Source organism: Chenopodium album, chromosome 10 (assembly GCF_948465745.1).
Source record: "Chenopodium album chromosome 10, dcCheAlbu1.1, whole genome shotgun sequence".
Lineage (NCBI taxonomy): Eukaryota > Viridiplantae > Streptophyta > Magnoliopsida > Caryophyllales > Amaranthaceae > Chenopodium > Chenopodium album.
Window position 1 is genome coordinate 49570031 of NC_137843.1, and position 11799 is coordinate 49581829.

At 32.3% G+C, this 11799-nt stretch overlaps 2 long non-coding RNA genes across 2 annotated transcripts; one reads left to right on the plus strand and one right to left on the minus strand.

Annotated features, from left to right (window-relative positions):
- The first annotated feature begins 610 nt into the window (after positions 1–610).
- LOC145564030 (uncharacterized) lies at positions 611–2204 on the plus strand. Its single transcript, XR_014094721.1, has 2 exons — positions 611–1008; positions 1854–2204. It is a non-coding gene; the product is annotated as an uncharacterized LOC145564030 (long non-coding RNA).
- Positions 2205–4902: 2698 nt separating this feature from the next.
- LOC145564031 (uncharacterized) lies at positions 4903–7951 on the minus strand. The gene is made up of 3 exons (XR_014094722.1): positions 7367–7951; positions 7146–7182; positions 4903–5269 (listed from the first exon to the last, which is right to left on the minus strand). It is a non-coding gene; the product is annotated as an uncharacterized LOC145564031 (long non-coding RNA).
- Positions 7952–11799: the final 3848 nt, after the last annotated feature.

Here is an 11799-nt window from a genome sequence, read left to right on the forward strand (position 1 = left end):
TTGTTATCATGGGACCTAAGATTCATGCTATCAAACATCTTGAAAAATGAGTACATCAATTAAACAAGTAGCTTACTTGTCAGTATATGGAGCAAAGAATATTTGATTTCGATTTTGTGCATTATTGCATGCAAATACCCTAACCAAATAGTCACATCGATCATCTTTGTTTTCTTGCGTTGGAGTTTGCGGTGTTATGAAATTAAAATCACAAAATCCATAAACTCCTGAAATACCTTGTGCATGGACCATCTCACTTAGATGCCTTGTGTATTTAGAAACAAAATTTAAAACAATTAATTAACAAAATTGGTAAAAAGGGGTTCAGAAATTAAAATTACTACCATACTTACATCATAAAAGTTGAGATGTGACTTGCTCCAATCATTCTTTGATAGCACCAATCTCACTTATCTTCATATTCAATGCAAACATCCTGCTCATTATAAAGTACACTATTCGATATTCTAACTAATAGGTATGGTTTTTTTACCATTGTTCATTTCAACAGCTAGCTTCCTACAAACTCGCATCAAAGTAGTAGTCAACTTTAGTTTTTCCTCAAGAGCGATAGGACCAAGTACACGCTTGGTGGATGATGAATATGATGAAGGCATTTGAGTAGAAAGTGTATTGAACTCTTTTACAGATTGTTTATCAACCTTAGGTATAATACAATAACAAAACCTACTTAATATCATCCTTGTAATATATATATATATATATATATGGGGAGTGGATCACGTGAAAACAAGTCTTTGGCTGAAAACTGAAAACATACGATCTAGACCATTGATTTTAATCCAACGGATTATATTACATCTGCGTGTATTTAAACCTGAGGTGGGTTTTGTTTTCTAATTTATGAGCGTACATTATCTCTCTCCTCTCTCACGTTCTCCATTTCCTTCACTCTCTCCTTCCCAATTCAAAATCAACGTTGAACGTCATCAAATTATAGAGGAATTTGGTTCAATCTTCATCAATTTCGTCATTAGCTTCAAAAAAGTGAGTTATTTGTTTATGAATTTTGTTTAATTTGGTATTTTGTTTTTGGAAATATCAAATTGATTTTCCGATTTGATTTTTTTTTGGTTTTTTTTTTTTAATTTTAGTTTCGTAGGAGTATTTCTGAGTTGCATTTGTGTGATTTTGCTTGATTTTAGTAGATTAGGTATTTTGTGTTATTTTTGCTCGATTTTTTTGTTACGAATTCAATTATGAGTTACATGTAGCAGTACACTTTATTTGAGCTTTTTCCTGCTTATTCGTGTTTCATATAGTGTAATTACGCGAAAATTCGACTTAATTTCTTCGTATGAAATCCTTTGATCTACATTTGTGTATTTTTTTTCTTGATTTGAGTAAATTAGGTTTGATGTATGATTTTAGCTCGACTTTGCATCTTTGATTCTAAAACCTGGATAGTTGCTGGGTTTTTCATTTCTGATTTGTGTATTTTTTGAGTTCTTCGTCTCTGATTGTTTAATTTTTTTTAATTTTGCTCGTTTATTTATTTATTTTTTTGAAAATTATCGATGTGATTTGTATTTTTGAGTTCCGACTTCAATACATTTTCATAGTAGTAGATTTGATCGATATTCTGTTTAATTCTGCTTGATTTTAGTTAATTAGGTTTTTATTTGTAATTGTTCTGCTCTTATTTTAGTTTCATTTGCCTTGTTGATTTGATGGGAAGAGCTGATTCGTGTTAAATATACACTGCATCTAACAATTCCATGACAATTTTGTACGGCTTTTATCTATTCTACTGTATCTTTCATAATGATGGTCAGTACTTAGAGGTAGCATTGACTACTAAGAAAATGTATAAATGTGGTATGTCTTTCCAGGACAATGTATTTGTCTATGTGCTTGCATCTATAAAGTACCGGTCGGCATGCCTTATATGATAGCAAATGTTTCGGTTTTAATTAAGCCTCTACGTTTTTGGCATGTTGAAAGCCTATTAGCTCCATTGGTCGAGCACCGTGTAATCACGGGATGTACATAGACTTTTTTTAATACCCTTTATTTTTATATTTAGTGACTTCTGATCTCTTTAATGTACTTAATTAATCCATATAGGCTGGACTCCTACTATAAGGCCTAGCAACATGTATAACTATTAGTCCTTATATACTAGCAAAATCATGTAAAGGTTGTCAAAATCATGTATAACTATTAGTCCTTATTTATTATCATCTATAAAGCTTTATTGTTCTTGCGTGTTGGAAACCTATTAGCTTAATTGGTTGAGCAATGTATACTTGTTTTTCATATAGTTACCTTATTTTTAAATATAGTGACCTATGTGCAACCTTCATCAAAATTGATATTGTTACCTTGCTTCTATATATAGTAACTTTTGTGTAAATGAGCTTATTTTTGTATATAGTGACCTCTAAGTAAAGGGTGTCAAAATGATATAGTTACTCGGAGTTTATATACAGTTACCCTATTTTTGTATATAATAACTTTAGCATCATGGAAATGTTGTAAAATTTGTTTCCGTCACCTTATTTTTGTATTTAGCAATCTTTATGTAACTGTTGTCAGAGTTGATGTAGTTACCTTATTTTTATATATAGTGAACTTTATTTTTGTATATAGTAACCTTTATGTAAATGGTGTCAAAAACTCAAAGTCGATATAGTTTTCTTATTTCTGTACATAGTGACCTTTATGTATATGTTGTCAAAATTGATATAATTATCTCATTTTTGTATATAATAACCTTTGTGTAAATATCATCAAAGTTGATATAGTTACTTTATTTTTATATATAGTGACTCTATGTAAATGTTGTCAATTTAGATAAAGTTTCCTTATTTTCGTATGTAGTGACCTTAAAAAAAATGTAGTGACTTTTAAAACGGTTGAATTGATTATATATAAGGTTGGAAAGATCTTATGGCTTTTAAACCGTCTGATCTTTTGTGTTAATAATGAATGGTTGAGATTTGTTGTTTTCAGCTCAAGCCTTGTTTTCAGCGGAACCACCCCGTATATATATATATATATATATATATATATATATATATATATATATATATATATATATATATATATATATATATAAACATATTTCAGCTAAATATATATAAACATATTTCAGCTAAAAAACTATATAATACCTTCTTTATGGTAAAAACTAAGTGTGTTGGCCATAACAAAAAATAATTCTTTCCTTCACTAGCTGATCTGATTTTTCCCTCAGGAAATGGCAAAGGTGCAGTTGCATAAATATCTTACTTAATACAAACTCAATAGCAATTACTCGCTACGGGTTTGAAGTGATGCTTAACTACTTCTGATACCTTTCTTATATAAACTTGTCCAATGGCAACTATTTGTACCCCATTGGCTTGCTCTATTGCCAGTGAAAAATCATTGTTACCCTAGATGCATAAACGCATTAGTATCCATTATGCACTTAATTAGTTTATTTATAGATACTGACGAATTGCTATAAGAAAACTTAAGAATGTTATGTAGATAGACTACAATTACATCCAAAATAAGTCAAAAGACTTGCATTGCATTCAAAACAACAATAACCCAGAGTCATTGTCAAATTGTTGTTAAAACTAAGTTATATAGTTTTTTTAGACAAATGGCCTAATTTTGTACATAATCCATGTATAAAATGTACTTACCTCGAGGAAATCTTTATTTGTAGTACTGTTCAGGTTGAGATTCAAGGTTTGGATTGAATGATTTTTTAGACACGGACTCTTTCTCAATATCACGCTCGGGATCTAATAATGCTACATGGTATAACTCGGTTCATACCTCATGTTGTTGAGGATGAGGATTTGAAGTAAGTTGGAAATGAAAACCTTGAACTCCTTGAGTGGCCATACTCGCATTTTGGCCACCCTCGTCACCTGACACATCCAAATGTGTTACCTCTAAACCATGATTGTTAAATAATTCACCAAATGAACCACCATAAAATTCTTGGTTGCCATCAAATCCCCCTTCTATATGGGCACTTGAACTACCGAGCTCAAAGGACATTAGTAAAGTTTGAGTATTGGTCACATTTGCCAGTTTTGCTTTGACTTCTTTGAGCTCAGATTGCAAATGGTTAGGGGGTGTTGGTTGTTGTATCCAAAGTATTCCTTGTTCGTAACACCTCCTCCAACACCCCTAACACAACCACCATGCTCTGGTGTCTTTAACGCTCTGGTTGTTGTATCCAAAGTATTCCTTGTTTGTAACACCTCCTCCAACACCCCTAACACAACCACCATGCTCTGGTGTCTTTAACGCTTTTGCCAATATATAATTTCGGCTGTAGCATCAATTTTTCCTTGGTTATGTTGAGCCTCCAATGCTTATTGAAATTTAAAGTAAACAATAAAAAAGGGTTTTGTTAGCATGATTTTCTATTTGTATTAGTTCAAACTTAAATATAGATACAAATTCTTACAATTGCTTGAGCTATTTCCAAATTTGCAGGATTGTCAAATTTCAGAATTCCTTTTTCTTCTCTAGAATGAGATCTGATCCAAACCAAATGGCGAGGGACATCAGCAACTTGGACTCCTTGATCTTGTAGTTCTTGTGCCTAAAAAATCAGTATTTACAACAAATTACTATTTTATTTATATTCGTTGTTATAATTAACATACATCATTCCAGACTTACAATCTCATCCTCATAATAAGAGTACCCCTTATATTCATTAGATCAACACCTGATGCACCGGCAACATCAGTGTCGTGGCATTAACTATAATACCTAATGTCACGGTTTCCTATATGTAATGCCACAGTTTCCTATATCTAATGCCACGATTCCCTATACCCTAATGCCAATAATAATAATAATAATTATAATACAATTACAATCAGATTTTTTACAAAAAAATAAAAATAAAAAAAATAAATAAAATAAAATAAAAATCAGAATTTATTAATATAAATTAAAAGTTTGTATATTGTTATCTAAAAAAATTACAAAATGAAATTATCACTAGTTAAACTATATAAAAAACAATTAAAAAGTTAAAACTAAATTATTTTATCCCCCAAACCATATTTTTAGCAATTGTTTGGACCGCTTTATCATTTCTTTCTCCCGCTTCTCCAATTTCTCAAGTTTAACAATGCAGGAAGCACCTTCTTCAGCTTCAGTATCCACCTATTTTACTAGTACTTGATGCTGCTGGAGCTCTTTGTAACTCAGTGTTCAAAGTTTCCTTAATCGAGTCCAACTCCTGTCATAGCAATTGTTGATGTGCTCAAGCAATTGTTTCATCCTAAATATAGGTCAGTTCGTTTTTTATCGTCAAAAACTAATTAGCTCATGAATAATAATTGCAAACTATCAAATAAAAAATCAATGTAGTCAATTCCCTACAACCTACATATATCAAATAAAACCCAAAAACCTTATAAAAACACAATCCAATTTCAAGAATTCTGAATCAAAAAAGAAGATAAACATCCATCATTCCTCTTTTCTCATATATAATTCAAGCAGCAAAAAAGTTAAGTAAAAAATACTCGGAGGATGTAGTGGCTACAACAAAAACTAAAGTCGAGATAAAAAAACCTTTCATGTGTCTCAGATAGTCTGATAAAGGCATAATTCCAATATAACCACACAGTCCAATACAATTTCTATAACTTTTTCTTCTTATGCAGTCAGTTTTAAGGGAGAAAGAATAAACCTCTGAGATTCAATAATGGGATGGTGGGCTGCAATTAGCTCACGGAACAATTCAATGATCTCTTTAGCCAATATCATATTCTCTTCTCTTACTATGCGCTCTACTCGGTGAAATACATAATCAAACTTTAAAGGATGTTTTGTCTGCTTATAAATAATATATATGGGTAAATCTAATAATATTCTTGTAAGCTACAATATAAATCACGAATGCAAAATAGAAATAACACATTTTGAGAGGTAAAAGAGGAATAGCACTTTAGATAAGCTTTTGAATTGAGGACTTGTGGCTTTTTAAAGGTTAGATATTAGAGATAATTAATCATGAAGTCTTGAGTAGCAAGTCTTGTGATAATTACTGTTTAGTTGAACCCAAAAATAGAAATTCTTAAGCCAAAGCTCTACCGGTAATTACTTCTTTAATGTTGCAATTCTCAAAATTTCAGATTTATCGTAAAATGCAAACCTCACTCCTTACTCTACAAGGTTCCCTCATTCTGCAGATTCATGCCTAGCAATGAGCTTACACACTGTTGAATGCTCACAAGCGTTGAATCAAAGTACATACCAACAAAACTTGAGCTCATAATGCAAATTAAATAAATAGGTAAGCCCAAAGGTGTCTCCTTCTACGGATTTGTAGTTGGTTTTCGTATGAACTTGGTTTGACTCTCACAATTGTACACACATAGTAAATTTTACTCTGAGACTTGTACACCCATGGTAAATTATACTATGAGAATTATTAGATTTGTTGTATAAGTTATAATGAGGGCTACTCATGTTCAGTACACAACTATAATGAGAATTATATCAGGCATTAAGTGAGGGATCATTTTCTAAGAAGTAATTCCAACTAGGCTCCATGAATAACAAATCTCAATACATAGACACTCAAATATCGTCACGACCTTTGGTTTACTTAGGTGAGAAATACATAGCTTTTGTTTTGATTACAACAATGATAAACTTGAGAATTACATCAAACATTATCAATTCACCTCCTCAAAACACCAAATTTGAGTCCTATCTATTCCATATTATAGACATATACTACTAACATTTGAATCCTTTTAAGTTCACCCCTATTTTCCGGTTCCAACCCCAACATTCCCCTGTTACCATTAAATTACTCGAATGCGACGATGCAAAGCTATCATTCAAATCAATAGACTGTGTAATTTCGGATTCAATAAGTCCATGGGTAAACATTGTTCATTAATTGAAATTTCAGCCATAAATACTCTACATTACATAACAAAAGGAATTACTATACATCTTTCTATCCTCCACTAATACATAGTATTTAACATTATTGACCCGAATTCAATAGCCTTAATGCCCTTATTCCAATTGCAGAAAAAGACAGGCAATGATGAAATAGAAGTGCAGCAACAACTTAACGACAAAAAAATAAAAATAAATAAATAAATAAATAAATAAATAAATAAAAACTATCTTACCAATTAATTATTACTTTGATTTTACACTCAAATTTTCCTGTAAAAGATGTAATAATCACATTATCGCCTTCATATATCAAAAATGCACATCATTAAGCAATTATCAATTAAACAAATTTCTAAATTCAAAATTATTCACTCCAGCTAACCCCAAAACAACAACAATCACCGTTACTAAATTCAAAACTCAAAAACAAGAAAATTGATGATAGATGAGTTACCAGAAGGTGTAGCAACAACTAATTCAAGAACAAAACCCCGAACACAACCGCCATAAGAGCTTTGCAAGACTAGCAAAATATCTTCTGATTTTTTAGTATCTTTTCCTACACTGCAAACATACAATCTTCAATTAAATATTAACAATTGTAATTAAAAAAAAAAATCCAGTAGCTGTAATTTGCTTTACAATGCACAAAACAGTTCCTTTAACACCAGTTCACAGAGAAATTAATCAAAAACGGCACAAAATGGGTAGATAGTTAATTTAAATCGGGTGAAATAAAGTTAATAAAGTCTCTCTTGATGAAATGAAAGCAAATTTGACACCGAAGACTATAATCGAAATACAACAAAGAATAAAACAACCTAAATTTCAATCACTCCTAAATCAAATTGGGGCTTTGAGGGTTAGGGTTTTTGCCGCTTCAAAGGGAAAAAGAAGAGAGAGAATGGCGGAGTATGATAGATGAAGTGAAAATGAATGGTGTGGTTTAGCTAGAATTAAAATTGACAAAATGTCGAGCTTGCGGCGCCGCTGAGTGGATGAAGGTAGAGGAGAGAGAAAGGGTGGAGTAAAGGAGAGAGAAAAGATGTATAGATCGAGAACGAATGAAGCCGTCTTACATTTAAATGGTATAGATATAGATAGTGGGCGTGTCATTCAAAAAACAAAAAGGATAGTAGGCGTTGTATTAGACTGACCTATTACCACGGCTAATTCTTAGCCATTGCATTAGACCCTAATCTTAAGCACCTATTATGTTAGACCATGCTGATGCCACGGTAACTTATATAGCCATTGCATTAGCCTACTTTCAGGCGTTGCATTTGATAAAAAATGTTGTAGTGTTAATCTAAACTTAAATGCTCTCCACCTCTTTGAATCTTGCTTAAACACATATCCTCTACGATCTTCACGTACTGTGAAAGCCTTCTGCATAAGTCAATATAAACACGTAATGAATTTCATTATTAAGAACTATATAACAAAAAGTGAACAACTATCAGACATGGTTAAAAGAGAGCTAAGTGAGGAAACTATCAGATTACTAATGATTTAGATTCTTCCAGTACAAAGGAGGATTCTAAAATTGGTTAGAGTGGATCAGGAAATGAAGTTGATTCAATATAGGGTACTTTAACTTTAATGTATGGATTTTGTTTTGTGTTAATCTAATTCAATAAAAGATTATGCTGATCTAATTCAATAAAAGATTGTGTTAATCTGCACACTCTATGCTGTAATTAACTCCATTGCCATAATTCAGACACACTATCAAATTTGTACAAAGCATCCAAGACATTAACAAACCTCTCAGCTATCTTACGTAGTAAAATTGATGTCAGCACATTCAAATACACAGGAAAACATATAGAGCTTCTAGGGTGCTGAAAATCAGAACTCTATGCATTGTTCTTGTAGTTGGCCTGACATGGTTGCAGCTACTACTGCCCTGCCGAGACTACTGCAGCAGCTAGGATGGCAAGGTGCAGCTACTGCTGTCCTGCCAAGACTAGTACAATAAAATAGCACAATAATTAAATGTGAAAATTAATGCATGTGATGCTTATATTAACATAAGCTAGCCAACATACTTTCTTACTGTAATAAAACTATAAACTTCATCAATGACTTCTTTTGGAAGTTTTCCCCAATGACTATAATTGATACTTACTCGTTGGCAAGCAACTACGCCAATGTAAGTAGCAAAGGTAGCTTTATGATCCCCACAAGGCAATTTCCTATGATTCCATTGTAAAGGGATTTTGGTGTCATTTTGTATCACTTTTCCGACTACCGTACAAATTGTACGACCCCTGCAATTCTCACGTTCAGCAGTGTCATGAGAGGAACTTATTTGCTTTCTTTTTTTTTGCCATCAACCTGTGAAAAGTAGAAAATTTTATTAGGTTTAAGCACAATTAATTAATAAAGATAATTAAAGAAAGAGAAACGTACACATAATAGGACTACCTGTCAACATTAGCATAGTAACTTTACTTAGTTACAAGAAACTTTAATTTCTGAGAAAACTTTTTATGAGAAGAATGAAAACTTTATTAATATAAAATAACTATTAAGTACACACTTGAAAAAATCCAGCTACTGCACTAATATAAGAACCTAAACTGTGTCATTGCCATACCCAAAATATTACTCCCTCCATTTTTTTAAATGCATTACTTTGATATTTGCACTATTCACATACTATACTTGACTTAATTTTTTCAGCTCTATAAAATATATAAATGTTATTGTATAATATATCATTAGATTCGTCATAATATCTAATTTCATAATATCTATACTTATATACTAAAGTAATTCCCGTAGTTATCCCCTAAGTACATATGTCATCATCATATAAAAAATTTTCCCGCCAAAATATTTTGTTCCCTTTTTTTTTTAATATATAAGTTTGTTACTATATCTAAAGGAGAAGTTTTTGCCTTATATTAAGGGAGTGATATACTGATATCCAACAATAATAATTTAAATACAATTAAAAAATATAGTGGCATTGAATAAAATGTTAGGTAAAATTATAAAATACTCCGTACTATTCAGGACATCATCATTTTTATTTTATTTTATTTATTTTTATTTTATTTTTTATTTTATTTATTTTTTGGTTATCAACCAGAATAACATGAATAGTGAGTACTTTTTTTATTAAGAAAAGAGTAACTTTCATATTACGAATACTAAAATCTAAAGTCAAAGTCGTTTTCATATATATATATATATAGAGTTGCAATGAAAAAAACTAAAGTCAAAGTCGTTTTCACAAAGAGAAGGTTATTTGACAATAACTGATATTTACTATGTATTTTTTTTTACTTGGTCCATTTCTCCATGTCAGAGTTTAGAAGGAATATTACAAAGAAATAAAATATGATAGAATTGGGGTTAATTAAAAAAATAAAATAAAATCTAAAAAAAAAAAAAACAAAAGTGAATATAAGTGGAGAGGAAAGAGTATATAAAAATATTAAAATATAATATGAAAGGCCCAATATCGTTCTTACGGGGTAAAATTGGATTCATTTAACACCCTTGTTCTTTATCCCATGCACAACGATACACATAAAATAAGGCTTTCTTTTAAGATGTAGGTTTTAAACTGTGTTGTTGTTACATGAATCGGGATTGGATGGATCCTGGAACTAGCTTCACATGTACAACAAGGCAGCCATCATGTAACCCTTGGATGGATCCAGTCCTTTTATTTGGACTCTTTCCCGAAAGCCATCATGTAACCCTTGTGACTTGTCATGGTGAGTCATCCGGTTCCACTTGATTTTGGGGTGCGACTGAGGTAATGCATTTGGGCAAAAGCCTCAAAGCTAGGCTCTACCTCGAGCATCTCGCAGGCGGCAACAAAGGCCAAGATGTTGACCCAAGAGTTTGGGGCAAGTTGCTAGATACCCAGTTGGTATCCATCAGAATCCTTTCCACAACCGGGTGAAGAGAGAAACGAATACCAGCTTGAATGGCCGCCTCATAGCAGCCAAATCAAAGCATTCGTCCCCCTTCTGTCCAAACTACAGTATTTTCAGCATTCGGGAGGTTGAGAAGGATGCCATGGCCCATGACATGTTTAGAAAGAAATTCCCCCATTTTATTTTTCATGGTGTTCCGCCTACCGTTAGGAACATGCTGATGGTAGGCACTACTAAAATTCGGTGATTTTAAGACTGTTTTTTTGCGACTCTCATAAAAACGGTCGCAATTAGTATTAATTACGACCGTTTCACAGCCTGTCGTAATTTTAATTAATTGTGACCGTTTTTTATAATATTGCGGCCGTTATAACGGTCGTTAAAATTATATAATTTATTTTTTTTTAAAAGTAATTATGACCTGTATGACTGTCGTAGAACCGGTCGTAAAAGTTTTTAAAACAAATTAAAACAAAATCGCAATTTCATTTGCAAAGAAGGGGAATGGGAAATAAGAAACAGAGAAGAAGGGGGAAGAGGGAGAACAGCGAAAGAAGCGGTCGCTGCTCCGCCGTTGTTCCCACCGACGACCTGACTCTGGCGGCGACGCTACACACAAGTATGCCATTTTATTTTTTTTTGTTTTTGATTTTATTAGCTTCGTTACTTTGTGCGAAAACCCTAACTTTGGGTCGCAAATCAACCCCCCACGCAGACCACCGTCGCCGGATTCCCCTCCTGGCCGTCCCTCATTTGTTTTCCGACGTTGGTACTCAGGTAATTTGATGGTATTTTTTTTTGAATTTTTGTTAATTTGGGCGAAAACCCTAAATTTGGGTCACAAATCAACCCTTCGCAAGCCTACTGTCGCCGGTTTCCTCCCTCTATCTTAGCCTCCTCCGTTTTCCGTCGAGTGTACTCAGGTAAGTCATGCAATTTGGGTTTTTTTTTTATTTTTTTTTAATTTTTTTAATTTTTTAGTTTAGTT